This window comes from Electrophorus electricus, chromosome 9 (assembly GCF_013358815.1).
Source record: "Electrophorus electricus isolate fEleEle1 chromosome 9, fEleEle1.pri, whole genome shotgun sequence".
Taxonomy (NCBI): Eukaryota; Metazoa; Chordata; class Actinopteri; order Gymnotiformes; family Gymnotidae; genus Electrophorus; species Electrophorus electricus.
The window spans coordinates 21470639-21485756 of NC_049543.1; the positions used below are offsets into that span (position 1 = coordinate 21470639).

Here is a 15118-nt window from a genome sequence, read left to right on the forward strand (position 1 = left end):
TTTTAAGATCACTGACACTAAGGGTGTTCTGGAGTTAGGCAGATTGTGTGATTTGTATCAACCCGGCCAGAACTTATGATTCGGAGATAAGCAATATGTTTCGTGGATCTGTTTAAGTAATATTTGTTGCTACCCGTCATGACCTGGAAACAGTTTGACCTTGGATAAGAGAGCATGAGTCAATCTGCAGTTGCTAAGCACACACATCAGAACTGAAATTTCTCCGGTCGGCCATTATCTCTGTCATTCCATCCTGGAAGGGCCAAATTGGAGTGGACCAAGTGGGGGGTGGTGGTGGGGGGGGGGGTGTTGTGAGGGGTGGGGGTGAGTGGGAGGGGCGCGTGGGAAGGCTTGTACGGGGCTGATAAGAGGTGGAGAGGTGAAGAGATGGAAGGATGCATTGTGATGGAATGACAGCAGCAGATGAGTGTTTGGGGTATAGCGAGGCATAGCTGGTTCAGGTGGAATTAGCTGGGTGATGTAGTTCACCCATATCTGTTCGCAACAGGGAAAGAGGCTATTGAAGCAGGGGACACATCTGTACGGAGAACCTGCATGGTCTTCGAATGTCTCGTGCGGAGCAGGAGAGGCCAGTGGATATACCAGTAAATAGCTCCTACACACACATACCAGCACACACAGCTCAACATAGTAAAGAAAGTTGCTTTACACAGAAGTTTGTGTTTGGCTCAGCGTGCCAAGTAATGGGGGATTTGTATCAGCACACATTGGTCTGTAACTAGAAAATGCTCCCAGAAAAATACTTCTTCATAAAAAGATGTCGGAGCGCATAGATATATTTATTATTTATTTTGTAATAAATTTGTAATAAATTAGTTTAGAGTATAACCTGAAATATTTAACCAAAGAAACATAGATCTGGGAATTACTGACCCCCATATCCAAACATATGCAACACGTCATCCGTATTGCACAATTTTTAACAGGGAGACATTCATTTTCAGTTTTACCAATTCCACATTTGGCCTTCAATCTACTTAACATGTTGTTTAACTCCCATGCCAGCTTTCAAGCTGATGAAAGGAAAAATACAAAAGGAGTGTACGTTTTCATGCCAACATCACATACTTGTATAACCAAGTAGCGCAAGAGATGCAGGGCGATCGTTTGATAGACGTGGGAATTACCTGTTATGCGCTCCCTGCGGTTTTTGCCACATCTATCTAATGTAATGTCATTTAAATGTCACTAACGGCAGTGTGTCGCTCTCAATCTGTCCCTCACACACAAGCGCACAGTCATGCATAATGAATGACGAGATTACAGGCTGTCAAAGTGATTGTCTCTTTCACCGTCACACCAAGACCCATTTAGACTCACCCAGACACGGTGCTTGCTGGCAACGAATGAGTCAATGACTCCCAAAGTTTTATTAGAATCTCAGAGTTTCCATGTGTTCCATTCACAGTTCTGGAACTTAATGAGTGTCTTTGTAGCGGACGCAGAATGTCGGAGCATTCCGGAAGTCATTCTATTCTGATCTCCAAGTGCACTTTTTTTTTTCTTTTCTTTTTTTAAATTTCTTTTTCCTGAACAAGAACAGGAATGTGTTTTGCAGATAATTAATAGGGAAATTGTTGTTCCCCCCATCCGGTCGCTTTGTTAATCCGCCTTACTCTCTTTCCTTTGAACGAGGCGAACGGCCTTGAACGGCGTGTCATGCTTCATTTGTGCAGGATTAAGTTGTGGAACCTATTTTGTTCAGTTTAATGATTTTCTTTTTGGAGCGGGGGGGGGATCCTCGTTGTGTAAATGGTGGCAAATTTAGTCACATATTTTCATACTTCTTCCCAGGAAAAGCTCTTTGTTATGGAGCTTTAAAGCTAACCATATTTTGCTGGTCACACCGACGGCGTAGAAAGGAGGTCACATTGCTCGGTATTCCTCCAAAACAGCGTTCACGTCTCATGCCTCCGGATCGTTTCAGGCAAACGTTTGAAACATTCATAATGCATGACATTTAAAAATACACCAATCTATAGCTACGCTCCCCTGAGTAGAACAAAACTAAGCTTCTGCACTGCATATAAAACGGCTTTATTTAGTGTATAGTCCTTCTGTTGTAGATGTTCTCTTAAGTGGCTAGTGTCGCCTGCCCAGGCTCGGCCGGACTGAAGGTAGCTGACAGCTTGTCCTGTTTCAGTTCCAGGGGAGCGATAGTCATGATTTACTGCCTACAGCAATTACCAGGAATGCCTAATATTGCCCCTTTTAATACGTTATCCATCTTGCAGGCAAGTGTGTGTGTGTGTGTGTGTGTATGTGTGTGTGTGTGTGTGTGTGTGTGTGTGTGTGTGTGTGTGTGTGTTTAATGCAGTTGTGACAGTGTGAGTTATGGATAGTAAGATTAAATATCTTTAATAGCACTTATATGAGTAGGGGAACGACCATATTCATAGCACTAAAAAGATTTTATACCTTAGTCCACTGCTCTGGGATAACGCACGCACACACACACACACACACACACACACACACACACACACACACACACACACACACACACAAACACACACACATTTGCACTTTTCACATAGCAAACACAGTAAACTTTTTCACTTTTTTACACACACACTCTCTCTCACTCTATCTATCTATCTTTGTGTGTGTGTGTGAGAGAGAGAGAGAGAGAGAGAGAGAGAGAGAGAGAGAGAGAGAGAGAGAGAGAGAGAGCACTAATGGAACAACTCATCAAGGGAAAAATAACGATAAAACCAGCCCAGCTCTTTGTGAAAATAAATTCCTGTAGTCAGCAGAATACTCTCATTCCTATCTCCGTTTGCAGTAATGAACTCCATTTACATGTATAAGCATCAGTGATTGATTGCGCTCCCCTGTACACACCTCTGGAGCTGCTCCCATGTTTTTTTTATTCCTCTGTGCACTGAATTGCAGGGAAATTAACAAGAGCAGGAAGGAAGAGGGTTTCATTTAGTGCTGGTCATCTGTGTAAGCTGGAAGTGACAGATTCAAGTGTGAGTGTGTGTGCGTGTGTGTGCGCATGCGTGAGGATAAGTTCTCTCACTTTCACTTCTGACCGACTAGTATTACAGCATTAGCTATGCCAGCAGGCGAAGTATATTACTTACTGCTTATTGATATAAGAATTGCATGACAAACTCTCAGGCCTGTTTCCACTGGAGTCATAAGTTACAATTCCTAACGTTCTGACTTAAATAGCTACGATAAAAGGAGCGAAATGGTGTACTTCCTGTCATAACTGCTTCTGCTCTGGCACCAACTGAAAATCGAAAGGTTCAATGAGCATGAAATTCTAAAGGCTGAATTTAAAATGAAATTCTTAATAATATTCAAAAATAAAAATGAAATACGCACGGGAAAAGAACTCCTTATAACGTGCATTAACTACCAGCTTTCTTCTTCAGAACACGAAAAGTGTCTAACAATACTGGCGGAGGACAACACCGGCGACATATTGTGGGGGTTTTATTATTTCAAAAGACCCCAACAGCTCGTTCTGCCAGGAATCGGCGCACGCCCTCGCCGTCCAAGGCCACCCAACCGCGCTCGCAGCTGCACACGTGCAGAGACTGGGGAAAAAAAGACTTGGCGCACGGACGCAAAATCAGCCGTCACATCCGTCCCCGGGGACCTTTCTTTTTGTTAAAAAGCCCTTCGGCACGACATCGACATCGACATCGACATATTCCCCCACCCCCGGCCATTTTAAACGGTCCTCGTGCTGGGTCTCGGCAGGGACAAGAGTGGACCGGAACGGCGCGCGTAATTGTACGGATGTTTTCGAGCGAGTTTGGCCGCCGCGCGTAGCAAACGAGCGTCTGTCCCCCGCGGAGACGCGGAGCTACGCGAGGAATCCCGTGGCAAGACCTCAGCGTCAGCGGCTCTTAAAGATGACGTAAGAGAACACTTTATTTATTTATTTGTTTGTTTATTTATTTATTTATTTATTTATTCCATAACAGGAAGAGAGAGGGGGGTCCTCAGAGAGGTCGACTAATCTCTCAATCATCCCGCATAAACCAAACGAATACATTTTAATCCCCACAAATGCCTATAACATCAGCTTCGGTTTATAAATAACCGGCAGTTTCACTGCTGATGTGTGATGTGCATTCTTAAGTTATATAAACTGATAAGTTATTTAGAATGGCCTCTCTAACCTCTGTACCCTTCAGTATTCGGCTAATTCATTGATAGATATCCACTTTACCCCAGACTTTCTCTCGGTTTTACTGCTCTTTACACTTCCCCCCCCCCCCCCCCCCCCTCTCCCCCTCCCTTCTCATGCCTGTCTCGCTCCACTCACAGGAGCAGGCGACGTGGTTTGTTTTGATGTTGGATCCGATAGATTTGTTTGCGGCTGCATTCATTTGGTGCGGATCAGAAAGCCGACGGGCCGTAAAATGAAAATTTGCCTTCAGACATTCAAGTTGGCGTCGCGGGCGTGCGACTGACGGGAGGCCGTCTGCCCCTGCCCTGCGTAAAGCCGTGTGCCTCCCCTTCTCAACATTCACTGGCCTGGTACTTACAACAAAACACACAGAACAGGCAAGGACGTGTCCACGTCTAAGTGACGTCGCTCAGAATTCCGCATGGCATGATTCCAGAGGGATATGAATGCGCCACAGACCTTTTGGGGAGCGGGGAATAGGAAACCAAATTCCCATATCCCATTATACCGGTATATGGATTTACCGGATGGAAACTTAATCTTTGTCTCTATGCATTAATATTCTTAATTCTTAAACATAAACAACAAGACCAACAACTCCACTAACCACTATTATACAATTATGCTGCTCTCATTAGGAATTACATTAGACGTTTAGAATTTATGGCCAGATCTGATGATTTGGGGCCCCAGACAATGCTGGTAGTCAGCAGACCTGTTGTACACTGTGAAAACTGCGTAACTAGTAGATCGAAGGAGGTCTCTTATAAAGGAGAATTTCCCAGGGAGCTGGTTAACTTCAGCAGGAAGTAGAGTCAGGACTGATCAGCTACCTATAATCCTGTTTTAATCCTTTCCATTTCTTTACATACTTTTGAGCTTTATAATTTCATTTTCGACTCAAATTATTACAGACCCGAAGCAGTACCTAACTTGAGTTGCTAGTACGTACAGTCAATCCAATTCTCTTCTTCTTTTTTATATCTGTTGTAACTGAATAGGTTTATTAGTGTTCTACGGAACAAGGATACATAACAGAACTCTACATGCTGAAATACTGATATCATTGAATTATAGTCCGCTCCACTCCGAGGACGAGAGGAAAATGTACCCCAGCCGCGCTGTGCTTTCTCCCGCAGCTAAAGTGAATTCTGCCGGTCGACCCCGTGTTTACGAGACTGACAGTTATGGATAGAGTCTGGTGCCTGAAATAATTAGATTAAATTAAAATGCGTGTTTCTGAAAGTGACGTCCTCGAAATCTAATTAAAATGAATGTCCGCAAAACAGAAAGCAAAGATGCCGTCTGCTCCTGAAAGTGAAGCGCGAGTAGCGCACAGGGGAAACGTGGCGAGACGCATGGCGTGACAGCACCTCTCCGGACGGCTCTCATACACCATGCGCCTCATTCACTCGATTTCTAAGCGCGCTGTCATTAAGTACGTCTCCTAATCCATCCCAGAAACCAAACTGTTACCTAATTAAAGAAACAAACCCAAATGATGGCACGCTCGGCGATGACCCACGTGCCCACAAGCAGGGAAAGCGCGGCCCACGGGGATACTGTGACCACGTGACTCAGCTGTGACGCCACGATGCATCTGAACACCGTCCATGTCAAAATATGGTGTACATACATACATATTTACATACAGGTGTATGTAAATGATAAATTAATCTGATTTGAGCATGCCAAAACAAATGCTTTGAGAGCAACACTTTTATTCTATATATTATGTAAGAATATAGTGCATGATTAACATAAAGTTAATAAAATAAAATTGAATTATGCTAATTATTCACTACTCCTATACACCTGTATAGTATGTTAAGTACCTATAAAACACTACTAAATAAAGGTCAGTGACAGAATGTGTACATATTCATACATGTCAGATACATTATATCTACTGTAGTATCTATTAAAACCAAAGCCTAGAGTTTGAGTCGCTCTCTCTCTCTCTCTCTCTCTCTCTCTCTCTCTCTCTCTCTCTCTCTCTCACACACACACACACACACACACACACACACACACACACACACAACACACACACACACACACACACACACACACACACACACAGTTTTGTCCTGGCTTGCTCCTTTGGCCTATGTCGAGAACTCAGTGCAGGATGATGGAACACTCTCATTTCACAACAGAAGAAGAAGAAGAGAGAGAGAGAGAGAGAGAGAGAGAGAGAGAGAGAGAGAGAGAGACAGAGAGAGAGACAGAGAGAGAGAGACAGACAGAGAGAGAGACAGAGACAGAGAGAGAGAGAGAGACAGAGAGAGACACACAGAGAGAGAGAGAGACACAGAGACAGAGAGAGAGAGAGAGAGAGAGAGAGAGAGAGAGAGAGAGAGAGAGAGAGAGAGTGCCTTAGCTCCTTTCTCTGTACCTTCTCTTTCAGAAAGATGGATGAAGTGCCCTGTAGTGTCCATACAAGAGGCATTGGTTCCATCCACACAAAACCACCCCATGTGTGTGTGTGTGTGTGTGTGTGTGTGTGTAAGAGTGTGTGTGTGAGTGTGTGTGTGTGTGTGTGTGTGTGTGTGTGTGTGTAAGAGTGTGTGTGTGTGTGTGTGTGTGTGGTGGTGTGTGAGTGTGTGTTTGTGTGTGTGTGTGTGTGTAAGAGTGTGTGTGTGTGTGTGTGTGTGTGTGTGTGTGTGTGAGTGTGAGTGTGTGTGTGTGTGTGTAAGAGTGTGTGTGTGTGTGTGTGTGTGTGTGTGTGTATGCCCACGTCTGTTTACTTTACAGCTACTGCTATTTTTCAGCTCGTACGTCATGATTCACCAAGCCACCCACACAGAAACACATGCACCCCCCCCCCCCCCCACACACACACCAGTTGGAGGTCACAGATGAGTGGAGGTATGAGAGCCGTTAGTAGTTTATGGACTTTACAGACTTGCCCAAGATGTGTATGTGCGTGTTTGTGTGTGTGCGTGCATGTGTGTGTATGGGACGGGTGGGCATAGATCCTCCCCAAGAAGAAGGGGCCACCAGCCCATTTTCATTACATCACGTGCAGCACGTCAGAGCTGCACTCTGACAAATCAGCACCCGTGGTCAGCACCTATCCAGCCAATCGGCTCGCTTCGATGAGGCGTGCTCACGGGTGTGTCTTTGCATTCTGCAGGCAGGCGCAGGTGTGCCGCAGGCTCAGAGCGCATCACGACCAATTATGATGCTGCCACCCACCTGAGGTGCTTCACCCCCGGAGTAACACGTCTGGAACATTTCAACTATCAGAACGTGGAATGACTCGGGCCAGGGAAACTGCACGTCCCACTCGGGACCAGCTGGTTCGTCCATCCATCCCTCCCAGACTTCCTTCAGCATTATTTAACTGGTTCATTGTTCAGGTTTATTATTGTACTGTGTATGTGGGGAGATGTTGCTATTCAGGTTGGTTTCATTCTCCATGTTCTCCAGTTCGTTAAGATGCAACTGTAGCTTCTCTGCTGCAGATGGACCTTGCTGAAATGTTCTGTCTTGGAAGACCTCAGCATAAATAGTCAATTTTTATTTAGGGACCCGCTGATGGATTGCAAGCCTGCAATTTATATACTTTTTCCCAATCAATCAATCAATCAATCAATCTCTCTCTCTCTCTCTCTCTCTCTCTCTCTCTCTCTCTCTCTCTCTCTCACACACACACACACACACACACTCTGACCAAACACTATATAAGTATTTTGCAAGTGAGTTCCATTCTGCTGGCCTAGCAATGACTGCATTAGCCAGTTCACTATAACACCTATTCGCGAACCTACCTGGCCAGGACAACTGACTTTGGCCCATTTGTCCTGCCAGGAATGGAATATTCTGGAAGTGATTACATGTTTTTACTGCAGGACTTTAGATGCGCAAGACAATGAGGGCCAAGGGGAATTCGTGATTTAAATAGCCATCATTTTTGTTTGATTCACATTCGGCTTTAGAGGACTTCATTTATATGTGATTTGTTTCTACACAGAAATCCTGGACGTGCGCTTTTGTTTCTTCTCCTTCAGAATGCCCTCAGATGGGAACATCTCACCAATCTCCTTGTCTTCTTCCATCTTAGCTGTTTATTGGCAGCTTGTCACTATTACGACTATGTCTTCATTTCTTTTGCATTTTATGCCCCTCGATGTCACTCGTAGTCTCTTTGACAGGGCAGTTCATCTGGAAGACGTGTGTGTGTGTGTGTGTGTGTGTGTGTGTGTGTGAGAGAGAGAGAGAGCTGCCTGTAACAGCATCTCCCTTATCCCCTCGTGGTGAGTAGAGGACTGTGTAACTGATAGACATCTTTAGCTGCACCAATGCTGTGTCATTACCCCTGCATCTACAAAACACCATGTTCCTGTGGATCTACTGCACCGCTGAGACCACGTCCTAACGTCCTTAATGCAGCTAAATGAAGAGTCTTTGTCCCAGATTTGTAGGCAGGCTTCCTCAGGGTTTGAATTACCCTCTCCAAAAAGGCTACACCTTCAGGAGCAGAGGTGGACACCTCTGTGTTTGAGAGTCCGACACCAGACACCATAAGAGCCAGAGCCAACATTATTTTATGCTCATGTGAATAGGGATTTACAAACTAGGGCTTATAAACTTTTAAACTACTAAACCACAAGAAAAATCCAGAAGCAATATTTAACCAGGAGTCTAGTATGTTCACGCAAGCCGAACGATAACAGATTTAAGAGATTAACACACCTGCGTCACGGACGGAACACCCATACCTGCGCTGATTCCGCTGCGTTTTGAGGTCACCGTTCTGAGGTCAGCGGTCTTCGGCTTGCCGATTGGGTCTTGCATGATGACATACAGGGAAATAGGTTGAGCTCCATCCGAGGATTGGCTTACAGGGTTCGATAATATGGTGGTCCTAAGCGTGACTCAGGGACCAGAAGGGCGAGATGATTTCATTAATCACATGACCTCCTCACCTTGGAAATTCTGTCAGGCACTGGTGTGCTCACTTAATCTGCTACTCAGCAGTGTAACTCAGCATGGGGGAATTATATATTTACACACACACACACACACACATATAGGCGGACAGCTGCTTCTCACGCACATCAACATTCACATTACAGGATTGTTGCTTCCATTTTATTGGGCAAAGCTCATTTGACTCTGTCAGTTTGGACTGTCCAGGGTCAGTTGGATATGCGAGTGTGTACGTTCCAGCTCCTTTCTCACCCCACGCGGCTCCGCCTCTGGCTGCCTACCCCAACAATTAGGTGAGAAACAAATCGCTGCAATTTTAAGCTCATTCCTTTAAAAACACACACGCACCTTTTCCGGGCAAGGTATATTAAGTTCTTAATGTATCCACTTAATCCAGACACGATGTCCATTACAGTAATGGCCTGTTAAATGCTTTATATTCATATTAACTCCCCCACCCCTCCCTGGCCGCCGCCCCAAAACCCTTTAGCAAACTTTAATTATTCACGAACATGAATGTTTTAGTGAATCCCGCAGTCTGTTACAGGTGTGAGTGATACAGGGCTCGACAGCCGAGCCACCGGCTCTTTACCAGCCAAGCAGCAAGAAAACACAGTCCTGCTGCCATGAATAAAACCGCCAAAGCCGTCCGGACACAAACGCCGGAGCACCGGGAGTTGGGGCCAATCCATTAGCCTCGATCGAATAGGAGGCGGGGGCTGGCCAGGCCACTGGACTGGATCTGAGCCCGGGGATTGCGCCGCTCCCGCTCTGAGCTCAAGCACGCCGTGTGCGCAGATAAAACGCAAAACAGACCGCGAGGGCTCTTTGGAGCGTCTTCGCTCCGAGCGGGCTTTTTGAGGGAAATCAATTATTAATACACGCGATCACTTCCCTGTGGCAGAGGTGGAGAGGATCGGAGGATCGGAGCCAACCCACCATCCACCCTGCTGCTACTGTATTAAATAACACTTCATTACTCCAAGAAAAAAAAAATAACAGAAGCTTTTCATTAAGTGCAGGAGCTGTTATTTCATTTTTGTTTCCTGAAACTCTCCTATCATACTTCTAAGTCTCTGACATGTGACCTCTGGTGTGATCTTCAGGCTCCGTAAGCATGCTTTCTTCAATGACCCCGACACCTTCCGCTCAACCGCACGGCCACACGATCCAATCGTGCAACGGTCTAACCTCAACATGGGTGCAGTTTAATTGGTTCTCAAAAAAAACTAAGGCAGCCCCCTCTCTGCATCACATACTCATACGTGTGTGTGTGTGTGTGTGTGTGTGTGTGTGTATGTGTGTGTGTGTGTCTGTGTGTGTGTGTGTGTGTGTGTGTGTATGTGTGTGTGTGTGTGTGTCTGTGTCTGTGTGTGTGTCTGTGTGTGTGTGTGTGTATATGTGTGTAGTGTGTGTGTGTATATGTGTGTGTTGTGTGTGTGTGATGTGTGTGTGGTGTGTGTGTGTGTGTATACGTGTGTGTATATGTGTGTGTAGTGTGTGTGTGTGTGTGTATGTGTTGTGTGTGTATGTGTGGTGTGTGAGTGTGTGTGTGTGTGTGTGTGTATGTGTGTAGTGTGTGTGTGTGTGTGTGTGTGTGTGTGTGTGTGTGTTGTAGTGTGTGTGTGTGTGTGTGTGTGTGTGCAGTGGGGGGAATATAATAACTGTGTTGCAGCCATCACTATGTGAATTGTTTTAATTGCAGGCCTGTTTGGCTCACAGTGTGGCACTGAACCCCAGCACCCTTCAGCTTAGCCGAAGAGCCGTCTCGCCCTCGTCTTCCTAAAGCCAGTCTTGTTTATTTGTCTCGGATTCAAAGAACCATGAAACAGGGTGGAAGATGGAGAACGGTGAGCTTTTCATTCCCTTTGTTCTTTGTTTTCTAGGCCATTTTAATTACATTTTCACAAAATTCCTACAGCCAGGAGCAGCGTGTACGCTAACGTCCTGGAGAAAGACAAAGCTGTGGTTTATTCTTCGGTTTGTTTGACACCTGATGCTCTGAAAGGCCATTCAGACTTGCCGTGCTGTTTTTCCAATTGCTTGGACTCCTGGGCGGGGTTAGGCAACGTTCACGCGTCGATCGATCACGATTCAGTATTGTTTAATACTGCCAATAGAGCCCAGCGTTGCAGAACTGGAAGCCTATGTGAAATTAAGCGGTTTGATGTTTGCTAGAGCAGTTTAAGGATCATCGTGGTCACATCGGCCGGCGTGAGCCGGACTCGGGCAGAGCGCTTATTAACTCTGAGCCGCGGGTCGATGCGACGGCGTTCTCTGCCTGTGGTGTGGAGAATCGACGCGTGGTCTGTGCTGATAAAACCACGGGCAGAGAGGAGGGGGTTGGTGGAACGGCTGACTGCCGGTGGATCAAACCGCTGGTATCCAGTCCCTTGTAATGGAGCCGTCATCGTGCTCCTCACTGATGAAGATCAGCCCTCAGTCTCTCTCTCTCTCTCTCTCTCCCCACCCATCTCCTTCAACCCCACCGCCTGAATATCAAAGGCCTTATAAATCTGAAGATAGATTATGCGATGATGGAAATATTTTTCCGAGGTCCTCACTGGATGAATTAGTGGTGCAATCTTCTCGTTTCTGAACCCAAGCTTGACTCTCACACTTTCTGATTCCATAACACACAGACACACACACAACACACACACACACACACAGACAGACACACACACACACACACACACACACACACACACGCACTACACACACACAGACCACACACACCGCACACACACGCACACACACACACACACACACAGAAAGAGAGTAGGGGAAAAAGGGAAGTATTCTTGGAGTTCGATTTCATTTTGACCCTCTGTAATCTCCTTTCCACCTTTATTGCGAAGCTCAGGCTACCCTCGAACCTCTTCGCTTGTCCTGCCGTTGGACCTGCGGCTCTGAAGAGGTGAATGCCTGCGAGACTGCAAAACGTAGCGGGTGAATCGACACAAAGGGCTTCTTTTCACATCTCGCTGCACTCCCTGTACCCCCTTAAGGGTGGAAATGATCCCGCGAGACCCCTCTGAAGGAGAGCGCTGCTATGGCGCGGGGCTGAGGTTAACATCTCCATGCCCTTTCTGCGCCCGCCTCACGCTATGGCCCTCTGTTCTGCCACTTTGGCAGAGAGAGCGAACACTCCGTAACGAGGACAGGAGCGAAATGAGACGCAGCCTGAATAACTGTCATAGGGTTATGGGAAGAGAACAGTAGGGCCCTCGTTATCATTTATTCTACACTAGTATTCTAAGCTAACACACTGTTCACAAAGCAGCAGGGGTGGAAGCCAGCCGGGATGCTTACATGGCCTGCTAAAATGTCTCTATATTTCTGTGTGTGTGTGTGTGTGTGTGTGTGTGTGAGGAGGAGGTACTTTGCTTACCACTCATTTACAATATCTATACTGACATTATTATTGACAGTATATGACAAGTACTGACATCATTCATATATATATATATATATATATACATTTTATTTTTTACTCACTCAGCTGTCTTCTTCTACAAGGATTTTCTTTGTCCTGAAAAGACCAAGCAAGTGTCAAAGCTCAGACAGTGCAGGTTTAACTGGAGTGCTCTGAGAGACACACCAAGAACACCTGGGGTTTGTAGTCCTCGCCGCGTCCATTCAGAGACCGGCCTCGCTGCGGAACACCCAGCGGGCACGGTCAGCGGGACAGCTCTCGGACAGACCACCAGCGGAGACCGATCCAGAGCCGCGTTCTGGAACTCCGCCCGCGTCCCGTCAGGACAGGGACACCGCAGCAGGCTCGCAGTGTTGTGAAGAACAGGGGGGTTGATTCCGTGAGGTGTCACCACAGGACACCCCCCCTGTACCTGTGCAGGTAGCTAGCTAGCTAAGTTAGTGATCCACACAAGGTGGTTAATAGTGAACACAACAAAAAACACCTGGCAAGTGACAGTGACAGTCTCCCACTAGTTTCCCACTATATTAGGTACTTATTTCCAGTGGTGGGTTTCATCCAGGTTTTTTGATGTTAGCTAGTAGCGTTGAGGACTTGCTGGCTTTTCCATGACACGGGTGTATCTGACAGCGTGAGGAGGACGACTGTAAATACTATTAATCCAGCACAGATTAATCTTCCCAAACTTTAGCAACCCCCACACCAGTCAAGGGGCTCAACCCCCCTCCAGATATATAATCATTGTACAACAATCCCAAAGTCGCCATTTGATTAGCCGAGAAGCATTCCAACACTGCTAGCTAATATTTGTGGTAACGACACAGGGTTTTTTCACACCAAATATGTATCATACACAGTCTGTATATACTGACCTTGCTACTACCTTTACGCACCGAATCCTTACATGGTTTCTGGCCTACTTGCGCATATACAAAATGGGAAATGAATACAGTGGGTGACTTTCATGTCAAAGTCCAATTTATTTATATATTTTACAACTGATTCTGAATCTGCTATTACGTTGAAAGCATTTATAGTCGACTGCCGTAACAGCAGTTAGAGAAACACACTTAGTTTTTTTTTTGCTAACTGCACAATGAACTGAGGTGCAGTTTGTGAACTAACATGCACAAATAACAGAAGAAACCGAATAAACAACTCAATTCCATATTTTAATTCTTAATACATTTTACTGTTAGTCATTTGCCTCCCCCTTCATCTTTGTTTATTTTCACATTGTATTTCAAATTAACTTTTCCTTGGCAGTCCTATATAAACCACGTGGCTTTTGTACCACGTTAGGCAGGCAATTGTTACTGTTGCATAGTAACAAGTTATTTATGGCGTAAGAAATAGCCAATATTAAATTGTTATTAAAACATATGGGCTTCCTTTCTTTGATGTGTTTATTTTGTACAACTACTGAATAAAAACTATTGAACGCTAAAGATTATGTGCTATTGCAAATAATATCATGGCTCATATTTGGTCATAAAACTCTCCGCGTTGTGTTGTATTGCTTAAATAACATATAGGTTTCGATCTCCACGCTGTAATTATCTTTTCAGAAGGTTAATGTTAGACTGCTTTTATATGACTTTTTCCTGAGAAAAACACAACCAAGAGAGCCAAGAGACTTCAAGTTGAAAACGTTTACTGTCGGCTGGCGCTAAAACTAACGACGGCAAAAGTACCAAGCAGACGAATATTTTGACACTCAACGCTTTCCGTGAACCTAGGCGCTCTTAATCAGCAGTTAGAGCTGAAACTCCAGGCTTACTTTGAAGAGCGTTTCAGTCATACCGATGACAGTCGGGGGACAGATGCCTTGCACTGGGATGGCAGTCCAACGGAACTACGCACGTTCTCTATTCTTTCTGTCCATTTCCCCATTCTTCTGTGCCTTTCTGTGTCTCATAGTAAAAAAAAAAAAAAGGACTGCCAATCAATCGTAAATCATAATTCCATCGTTTATCTGAGATTACTCGAGTTTGTTTGTGTGGAGTCACGGCACCACCCACCCCGTTCAGCTCCTCTGGGTAGTGCTCTCTGATCCTCCTCACCTGCTTTGCCATCGCAGGTTCTCTGGTCATCTGTTCATTTACCAACACTCTACTCATCTGTCTGTCTGTCTGTCTGTCTGTCTCTCTCTCTCTCTCTCTCTCTCTCTCTTTCTCTCTCTCTGTTTCTGTGTTTGTGCATTACTGAGTATGAATGTGTATATGAGTGTATATGACTGTGACATGCTTTCTCCCTTTGAGCTGCAGTCCTCTGAAGATATCAGATCTTTGAATAAGATATTCCAGCAATTTTGGTTTTCAGAGAGAGAGAGAGAACGTGTATGTATGAAAAAAAATCAGTCAGTCTGTTTATCTGTCATCAGGGCGGTCCAGCAATGAGCAACATATCTTCCATCAGAACCACATCTGAAACACAGCAAACACACACACACACACACATACACACCACACTACAGTAGATGTGAAATGCTTCAAGACTGTCAAAATCTTCAAGTTTGCTCGTGTGAAAACTCCGCACAGGATAGAATGGTGTCGCGAAAACTGGCG

At 45.4% G+C, this 15118-nt stretch overlaps 1 long non-coding RNA gene across 3 annotated transcripts; it reads left to right on the plus strand.

Annotated features, from left to right (window-relative positions):
* The first annotated feature begins 3451 nt into the window (after positions 1–3451).
* Positions 3452–13987, plus strand: LOC113591682. Of its 3 annotated transcripts, none has more exons than XR_004776459.1 (4): positions 3452–3898; positions 7314–10313; positions 10818–10962; positions 12618–13987. It is a non-coding gene; the product is annotated as an uncharacterized LOC113591682 (long non-coding RNA). The 3 variants fall into 3 exon arrangements; XR_004776460.1 differs by having other exon boundaries at positions 12635–13987; XR_004776461.1 differs by having other exon boundaries at positions 7314–9405.
* The last annotated feature ends 1131 nt before the right edge of the window (positions 13988–15118 follow it).